Source organism: Cetorhinus maximus, chromosome 9, assembly GCF_964194155.1.
Source record: "Cetorhinus maximus chromosome 9, sCetMax3.hap1.1, whole genome shotgun sequence".
Taxonomy (NCBI): domain Eukaryota; kingdom Metazoa; phylum Chordata; class Chondrichthyes; order Lamniformes; family Cetorhinidae; genus Cetorhinus; species Cetorhinus maximus.
The window spans coordinates 17,623,554-17,636,435 of NC_135887.1; the positions used below are offsets into that span (position 1 = coordinate 17,623,554).

A 12,882-nucleotide genomic window follows, 5' to 3' on the forward strand; every position below is an offset into this window, starting at 1 on the left:
AGTTTCATACCCCTTATTTCGATGATCAATTGCAAATGGGGAGAAGGATCATAATATTTCAGGGATTAACTTGGAAGAGGTGGTCACAATCATTGAGTATTACAAAATATTAACAGCACAGAAACAGGCCATTCTGCCTAATAAATCCATGCTGGTGTTAGTGCTCCACACGAGAATCCTCCCACCCTTTCTCATCTAACCCAATCAACATATCCGTCTATTTCTTTCTCCCTCGTGTGCTTATCTAGCTCGAACTGTTCACCTCAACAACTCTTTGGGTGAAATTTTACGGCAGTAGGATTTTATGTTTCCGCTGCAGCCAATGAGGTTTAGAATGTCTCGCCGCATTTTATGGCCCCGTCCCCACTGAAACAGAGCCGTAAAATTCCACCCCTCGTGTCCAATTACATGAAACTGGTTTCTTAGCTCAAAGGGATCAAGTGGGGGTTATTTCCACCATCATTTTTGCTCAAGTGTTTTTTTTGGTGGTAGAGATTATGGGGATCGGTGTACCATCAGAAGTAAGCTAGGTGAGAATCTGCAGTATATCTTGCCAATAATAGATACTATAGCCAGAGCCACACTGGTAGAGGTGGTGGATACTGTGTCTATGGACACCATATAACAAGCTCAACTTCATGTGTACAGACACAGTTAGCTCCGACAAGATGAATGGTAAGCATTCCATCAGGTAGGTGATTTTCAGATAGTCTAGAGTAACTCTGAGAGTTCAAGAGATGAGACACTCACTGCAGAGTATTCAGTTTCCATCCGGCTTTGTAGCCACAGTGGGAAGAATTGTCCGTGCCCGCTGGCGTCGGGTGTGCTCAGTGGTGTTAGCGGACAATATGGCGAGAAGGCCAGAAGCCAGTTTGTGATTGTCCGCTTAGCCAATCAATGGTGGGCTGCGTTCCCTGCCATCGGATGTCGGGAACCTCATTGTAATACATCTGCTGACCTTTATAAGGCCAGCCCACTGGAATCATCCCCCCAGCTGGACCGTCTGCCCATGTAGATGCGACTGCACGCCGATGTGTTTCATAACAGCATATAGAGGGCATGCACTTGGTGGGAAGGGAAGCGCCCATGCATTAGGGAAACCCTGTATAAAGTGACCATTCCTCTGCAGCTGAGACAGTTCAGGCACAGCCACATTGACATGTGTGGAGTCGGGCCTCTAGCTTATCTGCCCACTCAAGCAACACAGAGGCAAGAAAGTGCCATCAAGTGCTCCAGAGATTTTCACCCCTCGGGCACAGGCTGTAAACTAATGAGCATTTTAGTGGACGGCAGAACAGTTGGACGACTGGGTGCATTGCACAATCTCCTCGCTAAAATTAGCCATGGAGCAGTTGCTGGTGGAGGCGCTCACAGTCCCTGGCAATGTCATCATCCCGGTTTGGACCAGTCTCCCCCATGGTTCAAGCTAACAGTGCAGCCTTGAAGTGCGGGTTAGGAGAATTCCTGTGTCTGAGCTGAGAGCACAGCATGCAGTCCAATGGGCAAAGCTGCTGCCAATCAGTCGGGCAAAGTGGGGTGGAGGTGGGTGGGGTTTCGGGCAGCCATGCAGTGAGATCGAGCTTCCCTGCACCCCTCTCGTGTACACACTGTTGGAGACCAACTATGGAGTCAGTGATGGAGTTGAGCCCGCGCAGCAGTGCAGGAGTGACGTCCTGGACCAAGGTATCAATAATGGCCGCCATCCTACCAGTGTTGACCTCAGTGCATTGACATGCTGGCGCTAACACCTCAGAGTGAAGGCAGATGGACTCCTCCATCGTGCCTTGCAATCTGAGGAATGCAGCAGACATCCCTTCCTGATGTTCCCGATCTTGCCTTTGCAGCTCCAGCAACTGTGACATGACCGAGTCCAGAGGCTCCTCATCTGACTCAGACTCAGCAAATTTCCAGCCTCTAGTGGAGGCAGTCCTCTGAGTGCCAGAAACCTTGGAAGTCCCTGTTGCCGCTTGCAGTGGATCAGAAAGTGTGATGTGCTCACCAGGGCTACTCTAAAGCTAGATCCCACCGAGGTGTGTGTCTCTGTGCTGGTGGAGGGTGTGGGAGAGTGTTGTGATGGGACTTCAGGGAGGATACCTTGAGATTCCTCTTCTGAGGTTTCCTCAGGGCTTGATTGGAGGCCCTGGGTCATGGACTCTGACGGCTGTTTGCCAGGTGTGTCTGTGAGAGAAAGGAGAGATAATTAGTGAAGAAGAAAGGTCTGAAGTCTCTGAAGAAGGGTCATACAGACTTAAAATGTTAACACTGCTTCTCTCTCCACAGATGCTGCCAGACCTGCTGAGCTTTTCCAGCATTTTCTGTTCTTATTTTAGATTTCCAGCATCAGCAGTATTTTGCTCTTACCTTGAGATAATTAGTGCATGGCAGTGGCCTGTGAAAGAGGACACATCACTCACGGCATGGTTATCTGGTGGATGTTGCACTGCTGGGTCCTCACTTGGTAGAGCAGTGCTGACCTCACCATCAGCACAGGACTGATCCCAGTCATCGCCGGCCAGCTGGATGGCTCTGTTTTCAAAGTCTGTGGGGGCCTTGATTTCAGGCATTCCTCCACCGGTCTGTGACCTCTCCCTCTTGTTGTGTGCCAGCTTGTCCTGCATGGATAGAGATGGAGAGAGTGTGAGCAGGGCACCTGCCGGGCCAGATGATAAGTATGCCTGGCCTGTGTGTGCAGTGAGTGGTCCCATGGATGGGGTGAGGACAATGACGGTGTGTGTGAGAGAGTGAATGGTGATGTCTCTTGAGCTGGCAGCGAGTGAGGGGCCTGTGGATGTGTGATGGGTTTGTGAGTGTGTGAGTTGAGAGTGATGAGGAGAGTGACTTACCCTGGCTGAACAGAGGAGATCATTCACCCCATTGCGGCACTGGGTGGCTGTCCTCTTTCGCAGGGCGTTGACCACAGCTGCCACCACCTCCCAAGCCTGGTTGGTGATGACGCTGCCCCTCCTGTGGCCAGAGCGGTGGTGTAGGACATCATGGTGGGCCTCCGTGGCACCCAAAAGGCTCTCGAGGGACGTGTCACTAAACTGGGGGGGCTGCAGTCTTTTTGCCTTTCGGGGCCATGCTGTCTTCCGTGCAGTAGTCCTGGGCTGGAAGCACTGAGAGGTGTGCGCGCCGCTGCACTTGAACTATGGTGCCCGGCATGATGAAGTGGTGAGGTGATGGCACGGTGGGTGAATGAGGGCCCTGCCGCCATTGAAACGGTGTGTTTCTTGGGAATGCATAATTAATATGGCAGGTTTGGGCTGATACGGCGTGAGAAGCCACCACTGAGGCCGATGGAGAAAACATCGTTTCCCCCACGAATACCGCATTTACTGCAAAGCTGGGACAATTCCACCCAGTGTTGATATGGCTGGTCCGGTTATGTTTCTGAGGTGGTGACCTCTAAGCATTATGCGTGCTCACCAATGCACCCGTTAGAGAGTTAGATATCAAAGGAGAAACCCTTACCATCCCTTATTAATTATTTGTTCCATTGTTGAATCCAACACAGAGCGTGAAATAGGTGCATCAGGGGGAATATTTGAATGAGTTGCTTACCAGAGAGATAGCAGCCTATTGAATGAAGCTGTGGTTCCAAATCTCCTGTACTATGGGGAAGCATGATGATGGATAGAGTAGCTCCCTGGTGCACAGGGAAGAGGAATTTGATGATTGAACTGCAAATATGGACAACTAGAGCTGACGAGTAGGCAAGTTCCAACAGTGAACCCAGACCAAGTGAGGGAACACAAGACCCCAAGAGATAGGAGCAGGACTAAACTACATGACCTGTTGAGCCTGCTCTGCTATTCAATATGATCCAGGCTAATCTTTGGCTTCATCTTTCCCGCCCATTCCTTATATCCCACAATTCCCTAATAGATCAAACATCTGTCTATCCCCACCTTAAATGGATACAACGATGGAGCATCCCAACACTCCGGGGTAGAGAATTCCAAAGATTCATGGTCCTTTGAGTGAAATAGTTTCTCCTCATCTCAGTCCGAAATGATTGGCTCCTTATCCTGAGACTGTGCCCCCGTGTTTTAGACTCCCCGACCAGCGGAAACAATTTCTCAGTGAATAACCTGTCAGATTCCTTCTGAATCTTGTACGTTTCAATTAAATCGCATCTCATTCTTCTAAATTCCAGAGAATATAGGTCTAATTTACTCATCTCTCATTCCTTATGAAGAAAAGTGATCCTCCTAGATCGGGGGCACATTGAAACCCAAACATGGACATTGGGAGAGCAGCTGCACCCTATCTTGCCTTATCTTGGCACCATGCCACATACCCTGTTTGTTTATTGAAGGGCAGTTCCAGGAATTACTTTATTGTTTTGTTCCCACCTCGGGGGATCATCATGCTTCAGGTTTTCACTGGTCTCATAGCCAACATCCTCAACGCTGTCATCAATTATCTCTTCCTCTTTGTGCTGACGCTGGGAGTGCCGTAAGTAGCAAACAACTTTAAAAAAATTAACGTCAAATATATATTTGAATCCCAGTTCCAATCAATTAATCTTTCAGTGAACAATGAGCCAATCTTTATTTGAAACTGCCTTTAATATGTGAACTTGTTCCCCAGGGGCTCAGCTGCTGCCACTGTTATCTCTCAGTACTGTCAGGCTATTCTCCTGTTTGGATACATTCGATGGAAAAAGTTGCATGTTAAGACCTGGGCAGGTAGGTTTCAGGGAGGGTAATTTACACTTTGGGCAATGATATGAAATGGACGATATCTAATTAGCCACCCAGTATACAACTTGGTGGGGAGGGGGATGCATTTTAACCTGGTAAAAACATAGAGATAAACAGAACCAATTGAACACCGAGGTGATCTGGATGTTATGAATGATTTTCTCTCACCCGACTATGTATTGTGTTAGTAACTTCATTGTTTTAATTTGTATAGGATGGTCTACTGACTGCCTGCAGGAGTGGGGCCATTTTATACGACTGGCAATTCCTAGCATGCTTATGCTAATGTATTAAATGGTGGACTTCTGAGATTGGAACTTTCCTCATAGGTAAATAAAGTAGCTCACATCTTAAGAAAACACACATTCCTCCATTGTTGTGTGGGTGAGTCGGTGAGAGGAGTCAGTTATCAATATATAGATGTGGTAATCTGATGAATATTATACCTGTAACAAGAATGTTATAATGGAAGATCACATGATCTTAGTATCCAATCGCAGAGTAGCGCAGGCTACCTCTGTAGTTAGTAGTCTGTACTCAGTAGTTAGTAGCAGCAGTAGTGTTCAGATTGAGTCTGAACTGTAAGCATATGTTTAGTTGATGCTGTGTACCTTTGTAAATAAACACAGAGTTTCTACCTATGAGCGTCTGCTACTCAACTCTATCATTCGTACCAAATCAGCTACCACTCACAATAAGGACACGAACAGGATCCAACAAACTGGTGACTAGTATCCAACAATAGAGTGAATAGATACGGTCAGAGCAGCTTTATTAAGAGGGGCATTGAATATAAAAGCAAGGAAGTTACATTAAACTTGTATAGAACCCTGGCCTAGATTCACCTGGGGTATTGTGTCCAGTTCTGGGTGCCACACTTTAGGAAAAGTGTAAAGAGAGAGAGTGTAGAAAAGATACACAAGAATGGTCCCAGGAATGAGAAACTTCAGTTATGTGGATAAATTGGAGAATTTTGGGCTGTTTTCCTCGGAGAAGAGCAGAGGAGATTTGATATCAAAATCATGAGGGGTCTGGACAGGGTTGATAGGGAGAAACTATTCCCATTGTTGGAAGGATCAGGAACAAGAAGGCACAAGTTTAAGGTAATTGGCAAAAGAATCAACGATGTCATGAGGAAAAACATTTTCACGCAACAAGTTGTTAGGTTCCTCCAGCTCCATGACCCTTCGAGATCTCTGAACTCCTCCAATTCCGGCCTCTCGTGCATCCCCGATATTAATTATTTCACCATTGATGGTCATGCCTTAGGCTGGCTTGGCCCTAAGGTCTGGAATTCTCTCTTTAAACCTGTCTATCTCGTCCCTTAAAAACTCCTTGAAACCTTGCTCTGTCACCAGGTTTTTTGTTATCTGTCCTGATAACAAAAATGTCAAAAATGTTTTTATTAATATTGCTCTTGTTAAACGCCATACAATGTTTCGCTATTGTAAATGTGCTGGATAAATGTAAATTGTTGTTGTTTAAGCATAGTAAATGTTGTAACATAGGAAATGTGGAGGGAGTTTCATTCATGATTGGCTTACTTTCCAAGCCTTATTTGAAAACCCAAAGGTCTTTGAGTCAAAAAGCAAGGAATGCTGGGGACATCGAGCTAAGGCGCTGTGTATCAATGCAGTGGATATTTGACACTGAGAATCTTGTTCAGTTCCATTCATCATCAGTATGAGGAAGAAGCTGATCTTCAGCAAATGTTGAGAAGAATTGTATTTGTGTGGCTTTGCATTGTCAATTATATTTCATTGTTGACCACTATACCAATTTTTATATTAAATAAAGATTAAGTTAGAGAAGAGTAGGGGTGTTCTGACTTCTCCTTTACAGATTTGGGAGATAGTGGATGTAATAATTATGGTTTTATTTAGCGTTTAATGGACCTTTAAGAATAATGCTTGTTAAGGAAGATCTGTAGTAACCAATAGGAGAGTAGCGGGGGCTATCTCAGCAGACAGTGTAGAGATGGAGCTGGAGTTGAAAACACAAGTGTAGTTGCTGCTAAGTATATTGTAAATAAATTAATGTTTCCACCAAAGAAGTGTCTGCAGATCAACTCTATCATTAATAGTACAGCATGGCCACCCTATAACAAACTGGTGATGAGGATAGAACAGGATTGAACAGAAGAAATCAAGTTAGAAAGAAATCGGCACGGCACCTTGCTCAGTGATTGTAAATAGCAATCTCCGTTAGAATTGAAGAAGCTATCCCCTCTCAAAGTGCCACAATTTGGGGGAATTTATCATTTTGAACCTGCTACAGATGATTGGTCTCAATACATAGAATGCCTCAGATATTTGAATAATGGTGAACATCAATTAAGTTTAGAAGAAACAGATGCTAAGCTGTGAATATATAGGTGAAGAGATTCAAGTAAAAGGATTAAGGAGAGTAATGGTCATTATGCAAGCCAATCGGCAAAGCTACCAGTGTTAGTATTGAGCGGCAGAGGAACAAGCCTTCTTGGATGAAATTGGCTAAGAGAAATCAACCTTGATTGGCCACTGAGATTCCAAAAGGAAGCAGGAAGCATTCCTGTTCTGAAAAAGGAGTATGCAAGGACTCAACAGCCTGAAGAAATGCAGGCTGTCTTAAGCCAAACCCTGGAAGAACCGCAGGAGAAACTCGATGACAGAGTTCGAGACGAGGTGAGCAACCATCGAAGGGAAAAAGAAAACCTTTTGAAAGACCTTCCCACACTACAAGATTCCCTCAGGTCAAAGTTTGCACCTCTAGAAAATGATGAGCACAGCCTAGTCCCACAGGAGCTTGCTTTACTGTTAAATTTCTTAGATTCCTCACCGGTTTGTGCTCGACAGATCAGAGACAGGACAAGATGGGACCCAGTCCTATCTCAAGCATGAGAACAAGTGCTATATGGTTGGTCACAGGAGCCCATATCTGACAAAATCAAACTAACTTCAACAGAAGACATGAAATAGCCAGCCAGGACGGGTTCTTATTGTGGACAGCTTGAATGATAGCTCCTCCAAAGGGAAGGGAGCCACTTTTAATTGAGCTACACAGTGCCCATCCAGGAATTTCCCGAATGAAGACCATAGCCCACAGCCATCTATGGTAGCCTGGGATGGACTGGAAATTCTGAGGGGAGGGTATCAGAGGTTGGCACACATTTCCCAAAATAAAACACAAGTAATTGCTTTAGGTCTGTTGAAAGATTTTGTTCCACAATTTTTTCTCTCTTAGTGTTAGTTTGTTTCAATGAAGTTTAATTTACTGATTGTTCTTTCAATCTGTTCACAGAGTTGATTAATGAAGTTCAACTTGGAGCCCAGTCCATTGTTTACCAGATCATAACAATAGCATACATGGTAAGGATGAAGATTCTGTACAAGTGTAATACTTACATGCCTAATACACGTTTGACTAAAGGATAGCAATTTTAACCCATGGGAACAACATTACAATTAGCACTTGTAGAAGGGGAGGCAGTGGCATACTGGTATTGTCACTGGGCTAGTATTCACTGAGACCCAGGGTAATGCTCTTGGAACCCAGGTTTCAAATCCCACCATGGTAGATGGTGAAAATTGAATCCAATAAAAATCTGGAATTAAAAGTCTGATAATGACCATTGTTGATTGTTGTAAAAACCCATCTGGTTCACTAATCCCCTTTAGGGAAGGAAATCTGCCATCCTTACTTGGTCTGGCCTACATGTGATTCCAGACCGGCAACATGGTTGACTCTTAAATGCCCTCTGAACAAGGGCAATAATTGCTGGCCTAGCCAGTGACACCCATGAACGAATATAAAAAGAAATACATTAAATGAAGGTTTAACATTCTCCTCTTTTTTCTGCACTTTCAATAAGGAACTATTCTACATGGGCCGGATTAAACAAGGTGCAGGGCTCCCGACCCCTAGGTGAAAAAACCAGGGGCAAGCCCCCCCCCCCTACTCCAGCAGGGATTGGGGTGAGAGTTAATTGGTTTAAGGCAGAACCTCTGCCCCCATCTGGTCAGGAAGTCCTGCCTCTGAGAGTTGTCAGCCTTCTCTGGTCCCAGCAGTGCCACTGGGGTGACTAGACCTAGGGGGCCAGGGGGCTTGTTAAGGAGGCATTCGTGCCTTTGTCCATGACCAGCCTGTGCATTGAAAGTTGCCAAGAGTCTGTGTGGGACTCTCCTGCCACTGGTTAAATCCCAAATGTGGTGATATGAGGCCCTTTAAGTGGTTGATAATTGGACACTTCCGAGTTTCATTTGGCCCACAAGCAGGCAGGCTGCCCAATGCCTCCACTGCCACTTGGAATTGGGGTAGAGGTAGTAGCTAAGTGGAGGGCATGGTGCCCATGGCATTTCATGGGCCCCGGCCTGCAAACCCACTGCCAGGAGAGCCGTAAAATCCAGCCCCTATTTAACCTGGTCCTTTACAGCTTATTTTCCACTCTGCTGAACGGACAATCGTAACGTACCTTCACTAATACCACTAACCTATTTGTGAAGTTCCTAATCGTCTATTTAAAGAGTCACAAAAATTTAATCAGTAGACCATTCAGTCAATTTTGTCAGCAATGGTGCTCGCTCTTTAATCGTCTACAACACCATTTCTTCCAACTCCTCCGCTTGATCCTTCCAGTGTTAACCCTGACACATGCCTCTTTGTTACCAGTGAAAGCATTTTCACCATTTACCCTCTCAAAAATTTCACACCTTTGGAATCCTTGATCTGATTGTCCTTTAACCTTTTCTGTTCCAGGGATGAAAGCCCCAGTTTTCACCCGTTGTTTGTAGCTATAGCCTCTCATTCCTTGTGTCATCCCAGCAAACATTTGCACTGCTCTTTTTGTGAGGTGGCCGGACTGGGTGCAATATTTCAATTGTGACCTAACCAATATCTTGCAGAAATTCCATTTCAATCCCAACTTTTATATGAAACTCAGAATCTTATTTACTTTTTTATGACCATTTCTGAGCGTACTCCTTCATTTTAAAATCGATATATCAGTACCCTGGGATCTCCCAATGTTCCTCTACTGTAATAAACAAGGTGACCATGTATTTCCTTTCACTGATGTTTCTTCCAAAATGTGTTACTGCCAGGTTTCTCGGCATTAAACTGCATTTGCCACCTATCTGCCCACACTGCTAACCTCCTTACATTCCCCTGCAATCTCCTGAATCATTCCTCGGTTTGCCATCTCTCTTAACTTGGTATCATCAGCAAACCTCAATGTTTTGTGAAGATGCTTTTCATTTCTACTTTCTCATGTGCAGATAAATTGTAAAGAGTTGGAACCGATGTGGTTTTAACAGCAATGACAACATTGCTCCTGGCACCTGTATAGATTGTTTATGGAATATGGAGGATGTTGCCACAGGGCAGGTGCTGATGTGCATTCAAATGTTGTCTGGAACTTCCTAGTATTTCATTTCATTTTCATTTCATTCTTCAACAACAATAACACATTTACATAGCACTTCTAACAAAGTGAAATGTCTTAAGGCGCTTCACAGGTGTGTTATGAAGCAAAGTTTGTTAGGGAGATATAAGGACAGGTGACCAAAAGCTTCAAAAAAGACATAGGCTGGGATTTTCTGTGCCCGCTGGTGTTGGGCGTGTTCAGTGCGTGAAATGTCGTGAAACCAGTTCAGGATTGTCCACTCAGCCATCCCCCCATGGCGGGCCATGTTTCCCACCATCAGGTGTCGGAGAACCTAATTGTAGTACATCAGCATATTATTATAAGCCCACCCGCCGGATTCATTCTCCCCCTATCCCCAACCCCCAGCAGGATCGTCCGCCCACATCGGCAGAAGAACATGTTGATGTGTTTCACAACAGCACATAAGCAATGTGCACTTGGCGGTCTGCACTTCACTTGGGACTTCAAGGTTTGTTTGCCTACCTTGCTTCGGGCAGCACTCACAGTCATCAGCACCAAGTTTCACAGGCAGCACCATATCACTTTTAGGGGGGGCTCACTGCAGGTCTCCACCTACCAGATCAGCCATATGTGGGTGGCTTTTCAATGGCTGCAGGGCTAGGGCTTGCTAGGGGAAGGGGAAGAAGTGGCCTCAGACAAGGGAAGAGGCTGCAGGATGAGGGCTGTACTGGGGAAGGAGGGTATCTATCCCAGGGTGCCTGTGGGGACACATGTTGATCTGCACAAGTGGCCTCAAGGTGGTGAGGGCTGAGGAGGCAGCCTTCAGAGGAGATGAGGCCAGATGGACATGTGAGAGTATGTGTGTGAGAATGGGTGGTGATGCCCCTTGAGCTGGCAGTGAGTGAGAGGCCAGTGAATGTGTGATGGGCTTGAGTGCGTGAGTTTAGAGTGACGAGATGGTTGCCATACCCTGGCTGCATGGATGAGATCATTCATCCTCCATCTGCATTGGATGGCCAACCTCTTCTGTGCAGCATTGGCACTGACCACCACTGCCATTGCCTCCCAAGCCTGGTTGGTCAGGCCGCTGCCCACCTTGCGGCCAAAGCAGGGGTACAGGACATCGCGGCGGGCTTCCATGGCACCCAAAAGGTGTTCTAGTGATACATCACTAAACCTGGGGGCTGCAGTCTTTTTGCCTTTTGTGGACATCTTCCCTGCAGTAGTCACGCGCTGGAAGCACTGAGATGTGTACACGCATCTGAACTTTAAATATGGTGCCTGGTGTGATGAAGCAGTGAGGTAATGGCACAGCGGGTGAATGAGAGCCTGCCCACCATGGAAACGGTGTGTTTCCTGAGAATGCATAACTAACGCGGTGGATTTGGGACAATATGGTGTGAAAACCCACCATTGTGGCTGGCGGGTAAAACATTGTTTTACCCACCTGCTACCGCACTTAGTGCAAATCTGGGATGATTTCACCAATAGATTTTATGGAGCAAGATAAAGGAGAGGAAGGTAGAGAGGCAGCGAGTTTTAGGCCAGGAAATTCCAGAATTTAGGGCCTACGCTGCGGAGTTAATGGCACCAACATTGGAGCAATGGAAATCAAGGATGAGCAAGAGGCGGAAATTGGAGGAGCACAGAGATCTTGAAGGATTGCAGAGCTGGGGGAGGTTACATTGATGGGGAGGGATGAAATCGTGAAGAGATTATATTGAGTATCGGAAGGCAATTTGATGACAAAAGCGGAGGACAAAAAGAAGGGAATCAAAGTAATTAGTAACAGTAACTCTGGCTGATTTTATTCCTTCCAGAAGCCCGGAGGGTGATGAAGGGGGTGGGGTTGGGGGTTATGGGTAACGAGGTTAATTGTAAAACCAACCACTTCCCAACTGAGATCAGGTAACTCAGCACAAAGGAGGGACTGAACCTCTGACCTTCCTGATCTGTTCGGTGATACATCCACCCACAGGTATATTGACGGAGCAGTTACTGTCAGCAACAGATTAAACGAAGAGTTCTGGAGGAATGGAAATAGAGAATAAACGTACAAGTAATTATTAATGTTCTTTCTCCTGCAGATTCCATTTGGATATGGCATGGCTGCAACTGTTCTTGTGGGTAATACACTGGGTGCCAGTAATCCAGAGCAGGCTGTAAACACTGCTAAAGTTGCTATAAGCTGTACTGGTGAGTCCAATAGTTTATAAGCTCATTGGCTAAAACTGTGGTTATTCAAACAACGTGTCCCTCACAATCTCTCCAATGTTCTGCCCTTTCAAACTCTCCTGAAAGGGTGGCCCTGTTCTGGAAAGCCAGTTGGTGAAGGATGAAACTGGAGCCAATCTTTACTCAGTCTTATATTTATTTGCAAAGTGAAACATGATAAGCATACACCTCCTAACACAACCGAATACGGTTTCAGTAAGCGCTCAACTGAAAGCCCAATTGATGCCCACCGTCTTCATATTAAATACAATTGATATACAGCTATCCCATATTTAGCACTTCTAATGTCTTCCTAAAAAATGGCAAGCTAAGCGAAAATGTGCTAAATTAAAATCACTTCCCCACATGATACCATATAATAAGGTATAATCCTGCTCTATAATATTCACATTAAGAACCTAATGGCTGCATAGCCGGCCCAAAAATCCTCCTTCAACTTTACTACCCTTAATGACTTGCTACTCATTCTGCTTACCTTCCGATCGCCACTTCCTACTACCCACTCATTGCCTTCCCCGACCCCCTTTACTCCCTCCCACTCATCACTTCTCTCTCTTTCCTGCTCACTGCTTCCTTCTT

The 12,882-nt window shown here is 45.6% G+C and overlaps 1 pseudogene; it reads left to right on the forward strand.

Moving 5' to 3' along the window:
- LOC144684290 (multidrug and toxin extrusion protein 1-like) overlaps positions 1 to 12,882 on the forward strand; it is a 35,222-nt pseudogene that overhangs the window by 17,449 nt on the left and 4,891 nt on the right.